Here is a 14,941-nt window from a genome sequence, read left to right on the forward strand (position 1 = left end):
ACACTCTTATGATGCATATTTTCTTCATATTTTTTATTATTTTTTATATATATTTTTTTCTAGCTTTATAAAAAAACAAACGGATAAAAACCTGGTTTTCTAATATGTATGGGTTCATGAGGGTTGCCTAATCACACATGTGACATTTTGGAAGGATGTGACCTTTTTAACCCTTCGAAACAGCACCTATGACCACAATGTAAGGCACTTCCGGTTGTCACAGGAAGCTGTAATTAAACACATATCCTCATTGGGACAAGCTCTTACAGAATCCTGAGTTTCAGGTCAATCCGTGAAAAACTAAACTTTTTACAGAGGGTTGAATGTAGCGTTTTCACTATCTGCTGGTGGATACATCCAAACCATGTTTAGGGTCAATCTTCCCACTTCCGGTTGCTCCAGGAAGCTTAAACTCAACACAGGTAATCCTTATAGTGGCCTGATGGGTTGACAAAGTCACGCGGCGAACATGGGACAGTTAGACCACTGCGCCACTCAGGAGTAGTATGCCACAGAGGCAGGGTTGCCAGGTGAAGCTACATTTCTAACCCAATGATAACTCAAAACCCGTACAAAAGCCTGAAAACTAGCCCCATTTCTTTTTTTCACAGCAAGAGAGGACTTGCCATAATAATACAATAAACCCTTTTTCCATAATGTTATCAAGCCAATTAAGAAGGAATATCATAGTAACGGCTTTAGAAGCAAAATTCGAGTTTCCTCAAAATAATAATTATTGCAAGCTATGACATAACATAATAAAGGAATTTGAATATGTGGCAAGTGAAAAGATAATTCGCCCTAATTAAAATCGCCAAATCATTTTCCATCAATGGATGTTGATTTAACTCGTTTAACTGCTAGGATTAAGCAATAAGGCACAATGGGGTATGGGATATGGCCATATACCACAAACCCCGGGGTGCCTTATTACTATTATAAACTGGTTACCAATCACTGATTTAAATATTAATAATATGTATATGAACTAAATATGCTTGTCAACAACAGCCAGTGTTTATTTTTTAGAATTTGTTTTACCTATAGCCTAATCTGACTACTGTTACCATCAATCTACTGCGTTCTAACAACTGATCGGCTTTGATCATTTCAAATTTAATTAACTAAAAATGTCCATTAATAATAGCATAATAACACAAGTCTACAACAAACTGAAGTTATAGGCTACTTATTAAATAGGTTTTTCAGTCTAAGTCTACCCCTAACCAGTTTGAATACACTGTTTGATTTCACCCCCAGACCCCAAAACACACCCCATTCAAAACAGTTTTAACAGCCCCCCACCCGATGCAACTCAATATTAAGAAGGCATACAGTCAGTGTACAGACCAATGCACTACCCCCAGGATCACAACAAGCCCCTCACACATTGGACCACACACACACAATGTGAATGGAAATATATTATTATATTTCTATATATTACAATCACAATAAAGGGTGTTGGTTATTTTAGTTTTCCAAGTAACATTTCTTGGACATGTCCTTACTTTAAAAATAAGCATGTTTGGTCTTGTTTGAATCAGCCCAATTCTCTGGTTGGAGAGAGTCCCCTCTCCCTCTCTCTGTCTCCTCCCGAGTATCATTTCTTACTCGGCAGGATCCGTCCACGTTATCGGAGGGCTCCTGGCAAGCGGGGAGTCGCCGACCTGCGTTCAATGTGCCGGTCCGCTTAGCGAGTGCGTCCCGCACGCCCCCATGTCTTCTTTTTTTTCTTTTTCATATTTTTGAAAAAATAATTTTACATATTTTTTTTTCTGCTTCAAAGTAGATTAAGTGAAGCTTCACCTCCATTCAGGCAGTTATCACACCCCCCCACCCGGATTCGACCCCACTGGTCATTTAAAGACGTGTTTGGCTACGGGCACGTGGTAAGTTATGCGTTCACCTGGTAGTCGTCTTTTTTTTCATTTTCATATTTATGAAAAAATATATATATTTTTTTGGTAGTCATTTAGCAGACACTCTTATGATGCATATTTTCTTCATATTTTTTATTATTTTTTATATATATTTTTTTCTAGCTTTATAAAAAAACAAACGGATAAAAACCTGGTTTTCTAATATGTATGGATTCATGAGGGTTGCCTAATCACACATGTGACATTTTGGAAGGATGTGACCTTTTTAACCCTACGAAACAGCACCTATGACCACAATGTAAGGCACTTCCGGTTGTCACAGGAAGCTGTAATTAAACACATATCCTCATTGGGACAAGCTCTTACAGAATCCTGAGTTTCAGGTCAATCCGTGAAAAACTAAACTTTTTACAGAGGGTTGAATGTAGCGTTTTCACTATCTGCTGGTGGATACATCTAAACCATGTTTAGGGTCAATCTTCCCACTTCCGGTTGCTCCAGGAAGCTTAAACTCAACACAGGTAATCCTTATAGTGGCCTGATGGGTTGACAAAGTCACGCGGCGAACATGGGACAGTTAGACCACTGCGCCACTCAGGAGTAGTATGCCACAGAGGCAGGGTTGCCAGGTGAAGCTACATTTCTAACCCAATGATAACTCAAAACCCGTACTAAAGCCTGAAAACTAGCCCCATTTCTTTTTTTCACAGCAAGAGAGGACTTGCCATAATAATACAATAAACCCTTTTTCCATAATGTTATCAAGCCAATTAAGAAGGAATATCATAGTAACGGCTTTAGAAGCAAAATTCGAGTTTCCTCAAAATAATAATTATTGCAAGCTATGACATAACATAATAAAGGAATTTGAATATGTGGCAAGAGAAAAGATAATTCGCCCTAATTAAAATCGCCAGATCATTTTCCATCAATGGATGTTGATTTAACTCGTTTAACTGCTAGGATTAAGCAATAAGGCACAATGGGGTATGGGATATGGCCATATACCACAAACCCCGGGGTGCCTTATTACTATTATAAACTGGTTACCAATCACTGATTTAAATATTAATAATATGTATATGAACTAAATATGCTTGTCAACAACAGCCAGTGTTTATTTTTTAGAATTTGTTTTACCTATAGCCTAATCTGACTACTGTTACCATCAATCTACTGCGTTCTAACAACTGATCGGCTTTGATCATTTCAAATTTAATTAACTAAAAATGTCCATTAATAATAGCATAATAACACAAGTCTACAACAAACTGAAGTTATAGGCTACTTATTAAATAGGTTTTTCAGTCTAAGTCTACCCCTAACCAGTTTGAATACACTGTTTGATTTCACCCCCAGACCCCAAAACACACCCCATTCAAAACAGTTTTAACAGCCCCCCACCCGATGCAACTCAATATTAAGAAGGCATACAGTCAGTGTACAGACCAATGCACTACCCCCAGGATCACAACAAGCCCCTCACACATTGGACCACACACACACAATGTGAATGGAAATATATTATTATATTTCTATATATTACAATCACAATAAAGGGTGTTGGTTATTTTAGTTTTCCAAGTAACATTTCTTGGACATGTCCTTACTTTAAAAATAAGCATGTTTGGTCTTGTTTGAATCAGCCCAATTCTCTGGTTGGAGAGAGTCCCCTCTCCCTCTCTCTGTCTCCTCCCGAGTATCATTTCTTACTCGGCAGGATCCGTCCACGTTATCGGAGGGCTCCTGGCAAGCGGGGAGTCGCCGACCCGCGTTCAATGTGCCGGTCCGCTTAGCGAGTGCGTCCCGCACGCCCCCATGTCTTCTTTTTTTTCATTTTCATATTTTTGAAAAAATAATTTTACATATTTTTTTTCTGCTTCAAAGTAGATTAAGTGAAGCTTCACCTCCATTCAGGCAGTTATCACACCCCCCCACCCGGATTCGACCCCACTGGTCATTTAAAGACGTGTTTGGCTACGGGCACGTGGTAAGTTATGCGTTCACCTGGTAGTCGTCTATTTTTCATTTTCATATTTATGAAAAAATATATATATATTTTTGGTAGTCATTTAGCAGACACTCTTATGATGCATATTTTCTTCATATTTTTTATTATTTTTTATATATATTTTTTTCTAGCTTTATAAAAAAACAAACGGATAAAAACCTGGTTTTCTAATATGTATGGGTTCATGAGGGTTGCCTAATCACACATGTGACATTTTGGAAGGATGTGACCTTTTTAACCCTTCGAAACAGCACCTATGACCACAATGTAAGGCACTTCCGGTTGTCACAGGAAGCTGTAATTAAACACATATCCTCATTGGGACAAGCTCTTACAGAATCCTGAGTTTCAGGTCAATCCGTGAAAAACTAAACTTTTTACAGAGGGTTGAATGTAGCGTTTTCACTATCTGCTGGTGGATACATCTAAACCATGTTTAGGGTAAATCTTCCCACTTCCGGTTGCTCCAGGAAGCTTAAACTCAACACAGGTAATCCTTATAGTGGCCTGATGGGTTGACAAAGTCACGCGGCGAACATGGGACAGTTAGACCACTGCGCCACTCAGGAGTAGTATGCCACAGAGGCAGGGTTGCCAGGTGAAGCTACATTTCTAACCCAATGATAACTCAAAACCCGTACAAAAGCCTGAAAACTAGCCCCATTTCTTTTTTTCACAGCAAGAGAGGACTTGCCATAATAATACAATAAACCCTTTTTCCATAATGTTATCAAGCCAATTAAGAAGGAATATCATAGTAACGGCTTTAGAAGCAAAATTCGAGTTTCCTCAAAATAATAATTATTGCAAGCTATGACATAACATAATAAAGGAATTTGAATATGTGGCAAGAGAAAAGATAATTCGCCCTAATTAAAATCGCCAGATCATTTTCCATCAATGGATGTTGATTTAACTCGTTTAACTGCTAGGATTAAGCAATAAGGCACAATGGGGTATGGGATATGGCCATATACCACAAACCCCGGGGTGCCTTATTACTATTATAAACTGGTTACCAATCACTGATTTAAATATTAATAATATGTATATAAACTAAATATGCTTGTCAACAACAGCCAGTGTTTATTTTTTAGAATTTGTTTTACCTATAGCCTAATCTGACTACTGTTACCATCAATCTACTGCGTTCTAACAACTGATCGGCTTTGATCATTTCAAATTTAATTAACTAAAAATGTCCATTAATAATAGCATAATAACACAAGTCTACAACAAACTGAAGTTATAGGCTACTTATTAAATAGGTTTTTCAGTCTAAGTCTACCCCTAACCAGTTTGAATACACTGTTTGATTTCACCCCAGACCCCAAAACACACCCCATTCAAAACAGTTTTAACAGCCCCCCACCCGATGCAACTCAATATTAAGAAGGCATACAGTCAGTGTACAGACCAATGCACTACCCCCAGGATCACAACAAGCCCCTCACACATTGGACCACACACACACAATGTGAATGGAAATATATTATTATATTTCTATATATTACAATCACAATAAAGGGTGTTGGTTATTTTAGTTTTCCAAGTAACATTTCTTGGACATGTCCTTACTTTAAAAATAAGCATGTTTGGTCTTGTTTGAATCAGCCCAATTCTCTGGTTGGAGAGAGTCCCCTCTCCCTCTCTCTGTCTCCTCCCGAGTATCATTTCTTACTCGGCAGGATCCGTCCACGTTATCGGAGGGCTCCTGGCAAGCGGGGAGTCGCCGACCCGCGTTCAATGTGCCGGTCCGCTTAGCGAGTGCGTCCCGCACGCCCCCATGTCTTCTTTTTTTTCATTTTCATATTTTTGAAAAAATAATTTTACATATTTTTTTTTCTGCTTCAAAGTAGATTAAGTGAAGCTTCACCTCCATTCAGGCAGTTATCACACCCCCCCACCCGGATTCGACCCCACTGGTCATTTAAAGACGTGTTTGGCTACGGGCACGTGGTAAGTTATGCGTTCACCTGGTAGTCGTCTTTTTTTTCATTTTCATATTTATGAAAAAATATATATATTTTTTTGGTAGTCATTTAGCAGACACTCTTATGATGCATATTTTCTTCATATTTTTTATTATTTTTTATATATATTTTTTTCTAGCTTTATAAAAAAACAAAACGGATAAAAACCTGGTTTTCTAATATGTATGGGTTCATGAGGGTTGCCTAATCACACATGTGACATTTTGGAAGGATGTGACCTTTTTAACCCTTCGAAACAGCACCTATGACCACAATGTAAGGCACTTCCGGTTGTCACAGGAAGCTGTAATTAAACACATATCCTCATTGGGACAAGCTCTTACAGAATCCTGAGTTTCAGGTCAATCCGTGAAAAACTAAACTTTTTACAGAGGGTTGAATGTAGCGTTTTCACTATCTGCTGGTGGATACATCTAAACCATGTTTAGGGTCAATCTTCCCACTTCCGGTTGCTCCAGGAAGCTTAAACTCAACACAGGTAATCCTTATAGTGGCCTGATGGGTTGACAAAGTCACGCGGCGAACATGGGACAGTTAGACCACTGCGCCACTCAGGAGTAGTATGCCACAGAGGCAGGGTTGCCAGGTGAAGCTACATTTCTAACCCAATGATAACTCAAAACCCGTACAAAAGCCTGAAAACTAGCCCCATTTCTTTTTTTCACAGCAAGAGAGGACTTGCCATAATAATACAATAAACCCTTTTTCCATAATGTTATCAAGCCAATTAAGAAGGAATATCATAGTAACGGCTTTAGAAGCAAAATTCGAGTTTCCTCAAAATAATAATTATTGCAAGCTATGACATAACATAATAAAGGAATTTGAATATGTGGCAAGAGAAAAGATAATTCGCCCTAATTAAAATCGCCAGATCATTTTCCATCAATGGATGTTGATTTAACTCGTTTAACTGCTAGGATTAAGCAATAAGGCACAATGGGGTATGGGATATGGCCATATACCACAAACCCCGGGGTGCCTTATTACTATTATAAACTGGTTACCAATCACTGATTTAAATATTAATAATATGTATATGAACTAAATATGCTTGTCAACAACATCCAGTGTTTATTTTTTAGAATTTGTTTTACCTATAGCCTAATCTGACTACTGTTACCATCAATCTACTGCGTTCTAACAACTGATCGGCTTTGATCATTTCAAATTTAATTAACTAAAAATGTCCATTAATAATAGCATAATAACACAAGTCTACAACAAACTGAAGTTATAGGCTACTTATTAAATAGGTTTTTCAGTCTAAGTCTACCCCTAACCAGTTTGAATACACTGTTTGATTTCACCCCCAGACCCCAAAACACACCCCATTCAAAACAGTTTTAACAGCCCCCCACCCGATGCAACTCAATATTAAGAAGGCATACAGTCAGTGTACAGACCAATGCACTACCCCCAGGATCACAACAAGCCCCTCACACATTGGACCACACACACACAATGTGAATGGAAATATATTATTATATTTCTATATATTACAATCACAATAAAGGGTGTTGGTTATTTTAGTTTTCCAAGTAACATTTCTTGGACATGTCCTTACTTTAAAAATAAGCATGTTTGGTCTTGTTTGAATCAGCCCAATTCTCTGGTTGGAGAGAGTCCCCTCTCCCTCTCTCTGTCTCCTCCCGAGTATCATTTCTTACTCGGCAGGATCCGTCCACGTTATCGGAGGGCTCCTGGCAAGCGGGGAGTCGCCGACCCGCGTTCAATGTGCCGGTCCGCTTAGCGAGTGCGTCCCGCACGCCCCCATGTCTTCTTTTTTTTCATTTTCATATTTTTGAAAAAATAATTTTACATATTTTTTTTTCTGCTTCAAAGTAGATTAAGTGAAGCTTCACCTCCATTCAGGCAGTTATCACACCCCCCCACCCGGATTCGACCCCACTGGTCATTTAAAGACGTGTTTGGCTATGGGCACGTGGTAAGTTATGCGTTCACCTGGTAGTCGTCTTTTTTTTCATTTTCATATTTATGAAAAAATATATATATTTTTTTGGTAGTCATTTAGCAGACACTCTTATGATGCATATTTTCTTCATATTTTTTATAATTTTTTATATATATATTTTTCTAGCTTTATAAAAAAACAAACGGATAAAAACCTGGTTTTCTAATATGTATGGGTTCATGAGGGTTGCCTAATCACACATGTGACATTTTGGAAGGATGTGACCTTTTTAACCCTTCGAAACAGCACCTATGACCACAATGTAAGGCACTTCCGGTTGTCACAGGAAGCTGTAATTAAACACATATCCTCATTGGGACAAGCTCTTACAGAATCCTGAGTTTCAGGTCAATCCGTGAAAAACTAAACTTTTTACAGAGGGTTGAATGTAGCGTTTTCACTATCTGCTGGTGGATACATCTAAACCATGTTTAGGGTCAATCTTCCCACTTCCGGTTGCTCCAGGAAGCTTAAACTCAACACAGGTAATCCTTATAGTGGCCTGATGGGTTGACAAAGTCACGCGGCGAACATGGGACAGTTAGACCACTGCGCCACTCAGGAGTAGTATGCCACAGAGGCAGGGTTGCCAGGTGAAGCTACATTTCTAACCCAATGATAACTCAAAACCCGTACAAAAGCCTGAAAACTAGCCCCATTTCTTTTTTTCACAGCAAGAGAGGACTTGCCATAATAATACAATAAACCCTTTTTCCATAATGTTATCAAGCCAATTAAGAAGGAATATCATAGTAACGGCTTTAGAAGCAAAATTCGAGTTTCCTCAAAATAATAATTATTGCAAGCTATGACATAACATAATAAAGGAATTTGAATATGTGGCAAGAGAAAAGATAATTCGCCCTAATTAAAATCGCCAGATCATTTTCCATCAATGGATGTTGATTTAACTCGTTTAACTGCTAGGATTAAGCAATAAGGCACAATGGGGTATGGGACATGGCCATATACCACAAACCCCGGGGTGCCTTATTACTATTATAAACTGGTTACCAATCACTGATTTAAATATTAATAATATGTATATGAACTAAATATGCTTGTCAACAACAGCCAGTGTTTATTTTTTAGAATTTGTTTTACCTATAGCCTAATCTGACTACTGTTACCATCAATCTACTGCGTTCTAACAACTGATCGGCTTTGATCATTTCAAATTTAATTAACTAAAAATGTCCATTAATAATAGCATAATAACACAAGTCTACAACAAACTGAAGTTATAGGCTACTTATTAAATAGGTTTTTCAGTCTAAGTCTATCCCTAACCAGTTTGAATACACTGTTTGATTTCACCCCCAGACCCCAAAACACACCCCATTCAAAACAGTTTTAACAGCCCCCCACCCGATGCAACTCAATATTAAGAAGGCATACAGTCAGTGTACAGACCAATGCACTACCCCCAGGATCACAACAAGCCCCTCACACATTGGACCACACACACACAATGTGAATGGAAATATATTATTATATTTCTATATATTACAATCACAATAAAGGGTGTTGGTTATTTTAGTTTTCCAAGTAACATTTCTTGGACATGTCCTTACTTTAAAAATAAGCATGTTTGGTCTTGTTTGAATCAGCCCAATTCTCTGGTTGGAGAGAGTCCCCTCTCCCTCTCTCTGTCTCCTCCCGAGTATCATTTCTTACTCGGCAGGATCCGTCCACGTTATCGGAGGGCTCCTGGCAAGCGGGGAGTCGCCGACCCGCGTTCAATGTGCCGGTCCGCTTAGCGAGTGCGTCCCGCACGCCCCCATGTCTTCTTTTTTTTCATTTTCATATTTTTGAAAAAATAATTTTACATATTTTTTTTTCTGCTTCAAAGTAGATTAAGTGAAGCTTCACCTCCATTCAGGCAGTTATCACACCCCCCCACCCGGATTCGACCCCACTGGTCATTTAAAGACGTGTTTGGCTACGGGCACGTGGTAAGTTATGCGTTCACCTGGTAGTCGTCTTTTTTTTCATTTTCATATTTATGAAAAAATATATATATTTTTTTGGTAGTCATTTAGCAGACACTCTTATGATGCATATTTTCTTCATATTTTTTATTATTTTTTATATATATATTTTTCTACTTTTATAAAAAAACAAATGGATAAAAACCTGGTTTTCTAATATGTATGGGTTCATGAGGGTTGCCTAATCACACATGTGACATTTTGGAAGGATGTGACCTTTTTAACCCTTCGAAACAGCACCTATGACCACAATGTAAGGCACTTCCGGTTGTCACAGGAAGCTGTAATTAAACACATATCCTCATTGGGACAAGCTCTTACAGAATCCTGAGTTTCAGGTCAATCCGTGAAAAACTAAACTTTTTACAGAGGGTTGAATGTAGCGTTTTCACTATCTGCTGGTGGATACATCTAAACCATGTTTAGGGTCAATCTTCCCACTTCCGGTTGCTCCAGGAAGCTTAAACTCAACACAGGTAATCCTTATAGTGGCCTGATGGGTTGACAAAGTCACGCGGCGAACATGGGACAGTTAGACCACTGCGCCACTCAGGAGTAGTATGCCACAGAGGCAGGGTTGCCAGGTGAAGCTACATTTCTAACCCAATGATAACTCAAAACCCGTACAAAAGCCTGAAAACTAGCCCCATTTCTTTTTTTCACAGCAAGAGAGGACTTGCCATAATAATACAATAAACCCTTTTTCCATAATGTTATCAAGCCAATTAAGAAGGAATATCATAGTAACGGCTTTAGAAGCAAAATTCGAGTTTCCTCAAAATAATAATTATTGCAAGCTATGACATAACATAATAAAGGAATTTGAATATGTGGCAAGAGAAAAGATAATTCGCCCTAATTAAAATCGCCAGATCATTTTCCATCAATGGATGTTGATTTAACTCGTTTAACTGCTAGGATTAAGCAATAAGGCACAATGGGGTATGGGATATGGCCATATACCACAAACCCCGGGGTGCCTTATTACTATTATAAACTGGTTACCAATCACTGATTTAAATATTAATAATATGTATATGAACTAAATATGCTTGTCAACAACAGCCAGTGTTTATTTTTTAGAATTTGTTTTACCTATAGCCTAATCTGACTACTGTTACCATCAATCTACTGCGTTCTAACAACTGATCGGCTTTGATCATTTCAAATTTAATTAACTAAAAATGTCCATTAATAATAGCATAATAACACAAGTCTACAACAAACTGAAGTTATAGGCTACTTATTAAATAGGTTTTTCAGTCTAAGTCTACCCCTAACCAGTTTGAATACACTGTTTGATTTCACCCCCAGACCCCAAAACACACCCCATTCAAAACAGTTTTAACAGCCCCCCACCCGATGCAACTCAATATTAAGAAGGCATACAGTCAGTGTACAGACCAATGCACTACCCCCAGGATCACAACAAGCCCCTCACACATTGGACCACACACACACAATGTGAATGGAAATATATTATTATATTTCTATATATTACAATCACAATAAAGGGTGTTGGTTATTTTAGTTTTCCAAGTAACATTTCTTGGACATGTCCTTACTTTAAAAATAAGCATGTTTGGTCTTGTTTGAATCAGCCCAATTCTCTGGTTGGAGAGAGTCCCCTCTCCCTCTCTCTGTCTCCTCCCGAGTATCATTTCTTACTCGGCAGGATCCGTCCACGTTATCGGAGGGCTCCTGGCAAGCGGGGAGTCGCCGACCCGCGTTCAATGTGCCGGTCCGCTTAGCGAGTGCGTCCCGCACGCCCCCATGTCTTCTTTTTTTTCATGTTCATATTTTTGAAAAAATAATTTTACATATTTTTTTTTCTGCTTCAAAGTAGATTAAGTGAAGCTTCACCTCCATTCAGGCAGTTATCACACCCCCCCACCCGGATTCGACCCCACTGGTCATTTAAAGACGTGTTTGGCTACGGGCACGTGGTAAGTTATGCGTTCACCTGGTAGTCGTCTTTTTTTTCATTTTCATATTTATGAAAAAAAATATATATTTTTTTGGTAGTCATTTAGCAGACACTCTTATGATGCATATTTTCTTCATATTTTTTATTATTTTTTATATATATATTTTTCTAGCTTTATAAAAAAACAAACGGATAAAAACCTGGTTTTCTAATATGTATGGGTTCATGAGGGTTGCCTAATCACACATGTGACATTTTGGAAGGTTGTGACCTTTTTAACCCTTCGAAACAGCACCTATGACCACAATGTAAGGCACTTCCGGTTGTCACAGGAAGCTTTAATTAAAGACATATCCTCATTGGGACAAGCTCTTACAGAATCCTGAGTTTCAGGTCAATCCGTGAAAAACTAAACTTTTTACAGAGGGTTGAATGTAGCGTTTTCACTATCTGCTGGTGGATACATCTAAACCATGTTTAGGGTCAATCTTCCCACTTCCGGTTGCTCCAGGAAGCTTAAACTCAACACAGGTAATCCTTATAGTGGCCTGATGGGTTGACAAAGTCACACGGCGAACATGGGACAGTTAGACCACTGCGCCACTCAGGAGTAGTATGCCACAGAGGCAGGGTTGCCAGGTGAAGCTACATTTCTAACCCAATGATAACTCAAAACCCGTACAAAAGCCTGAAAACTAGCCCCATTTCTTTTTTTCACAGCAAGAGAGGACTTGCCATAATAATACAATAAACCCTTTTTCCATAATGTTATCAAGCCAATTAAGAAGGAATATCATAGTAACGGCTTTAGAAGCAAAATTCGAGTTTCCTCAAAATAATAATTATTGCAAGCTATGACATAACATAATAAAGGAATTTGAATATGTGGCAAGAGAAAAGATAATTCGCCCTAATTATAATCGCCAGATCATTTTCCATCAATGGATGTTGATTTAACTCGTTTAACTGCTAGGATTAAGCAATAAGGCACAATGGGGTATGGGATATGGCCATATACCACAAACCCCGGGGTGCCTTATTACTATTATAAACTGGTTACCAATCACTGATTTAAATATTAATAATATGTATATGAACTAAATATGCTTGTCAACAACAGCCAGTGTTTATTTTTTAGAATTTGTTTTACCTATAGCCTAATCTGACTACTGTCACCATCAATCTACTGCGTTCTAACAACTGATCGGCTTTGATCATTTCAAATTTAATTAACTAAAAATGTCCATTAATAATAGCATAATAACACAAGTCTACAACAAACTGAAGTTATAGGCTACTTATTAAATAGGTTTTTCAGTCTAAGTCTACCCCTAACCAGTTTGAATACACTGTTTGATTTCACCCCCAGACCCCAAAACACACCCCATTCAAAACAGTTTTAACAGCCCCCCACCCGATGCAACTCAATATTAAGAAGGCATACAGTCAGTGTACAGACCAATGCACTACCCCCAGGATCACAACAAGCCCCTCACACATTGGACCACACACACACAATGTGAATGGAAATATATTATTATATTTCTATATATTACAATCACAATAAAGGGTGTTGGTTATTTTAGTTTTCCAAGTAACATTTCTTGGACATGTCCTTACTTTAAAAATAAGCATGTTTGGTCTTGTTTGAATCAGCCCAATTCTCTGGTTGGAGAGAGTCCCCTCTCCCTCTCTCTGTCTCCTCCCGAGTATCATTTCTTACTCGGCAGGATCCGTCCACGTTATCGGAGGGCTCCTGGCAAGCGGGGAGTCGCCGACCCGCGTTCAATGTGCCGGTCCGCTTAGCGAGTGCGTCCCGCACGCCCCCATGTCTTCTTTTTTTTCATTTTCATATTTTTGAAAAAATAATTTTACATATTTTTTTTTCTGCTTCAAAGTAGATTAAGTGAAGCTTCACCTCCATTCAGGCAGTTATCACACCACCCCACCCGGATTCGACCCCACTGGTCATTTAAAGACGTGTTTGGCTACGGGCACGTGGTAAGTTATGCGTTCACCTGGTAGTCGTCTTTTTTTTCATTTTCATATTTATGAAAAAATATATATATTTTTTTGGTAGTCATTTAGCAGACACTCTTATGATGCATATTTTCTTCATATTTTTTATTATTTTTTATATATATTTTTTTCTAGCTTTATAAAAAAACAAACAGATAAAAACCTGGTTTTCTAATATGTATGGGTTCATGAGGGTTGCCTAATCACACATGTGACATTTTGGAAGGATGTGACCTTTTTAACCCTTCGAAACAGCACCTATGACCACAATGTAAGGCACTTCCGGTTGTCACAGGAAGCTGTAATTAAACACATATCCTCATTGGGACAAGCTCTTACAGAATCCTGAGTTTCAGGTCAATCCGTGAAAAACTAAACTTTTTACAGAGGGTTGAATGTAGCGTTTTCACTATCTGCTGGTGGATACATCTAAACCATGTTTAGGGTCAATCTTCACACTTCCGGTTGCTCCAGGAAGCTTAAACTCAACACAGGTAATCCTTATAGTGGCCTGATGGGTTGACAAAGTCACGCGGCGAACATGGGACAGTTAGACCACTGCGCCACTCAGGAGTAGTATGCCACAGAGGCAGGGTTGCCAGGTGAAGCTACATTTCTAACCCAATGATAACTCAAAACCCGTACAAAAGCCTGAAAACTAGCCCCATTTCTTTTTTTTCACAGCAAGAGAGGACTTGCCATAATAATACAATAAACCCTTTTTCCATAATGTTATCAAGCCAATTAAGAAGGAATATCATAGTAACGGCTTTAGAAGCAAAATTCGAGTTTCCTCAAAATAATAATTATTGCAAGCTATGACATAACATAATAAAGGAATTTGAATATGTGGCAAGAGAAAAGATAATTCGCCCTAATTAAAATCGCCAGATCATTTTCCATCAATGGATGTTGATTTAACTCGTTTAACTGCTAGGATTAAGCAATAAGGCACAATGGGGTATGGGATATGGCCATATACCACAAACCCCGGGGTGCCTTATTACTATTATAAACTGGTTACCAATCACTGATTTAAATATTAATAATATGTATATGAACTAAATATGCTTGTCAACAACAGCCAGTGTTTATTTTTTAGAATTTGTTTTACCTATAGCCTAATCTGACTACTGTTACC

This window comes from Coregonus lavaretus, assembly GCF_964263955.1.
Source record: "Coregonus lavaretus genome assembly, contig: HAP1_SCAFFOLD_754, whole genome shotgun sequence".
In the NCBI taxonomy this organism is placed as follows: domain Eukaryota; kingdom Metazoa; phylum Chordata; class Actinopteri; order Salmoniformes; family Salmonidae; genus Coregonus; species Coregonus lavaretus.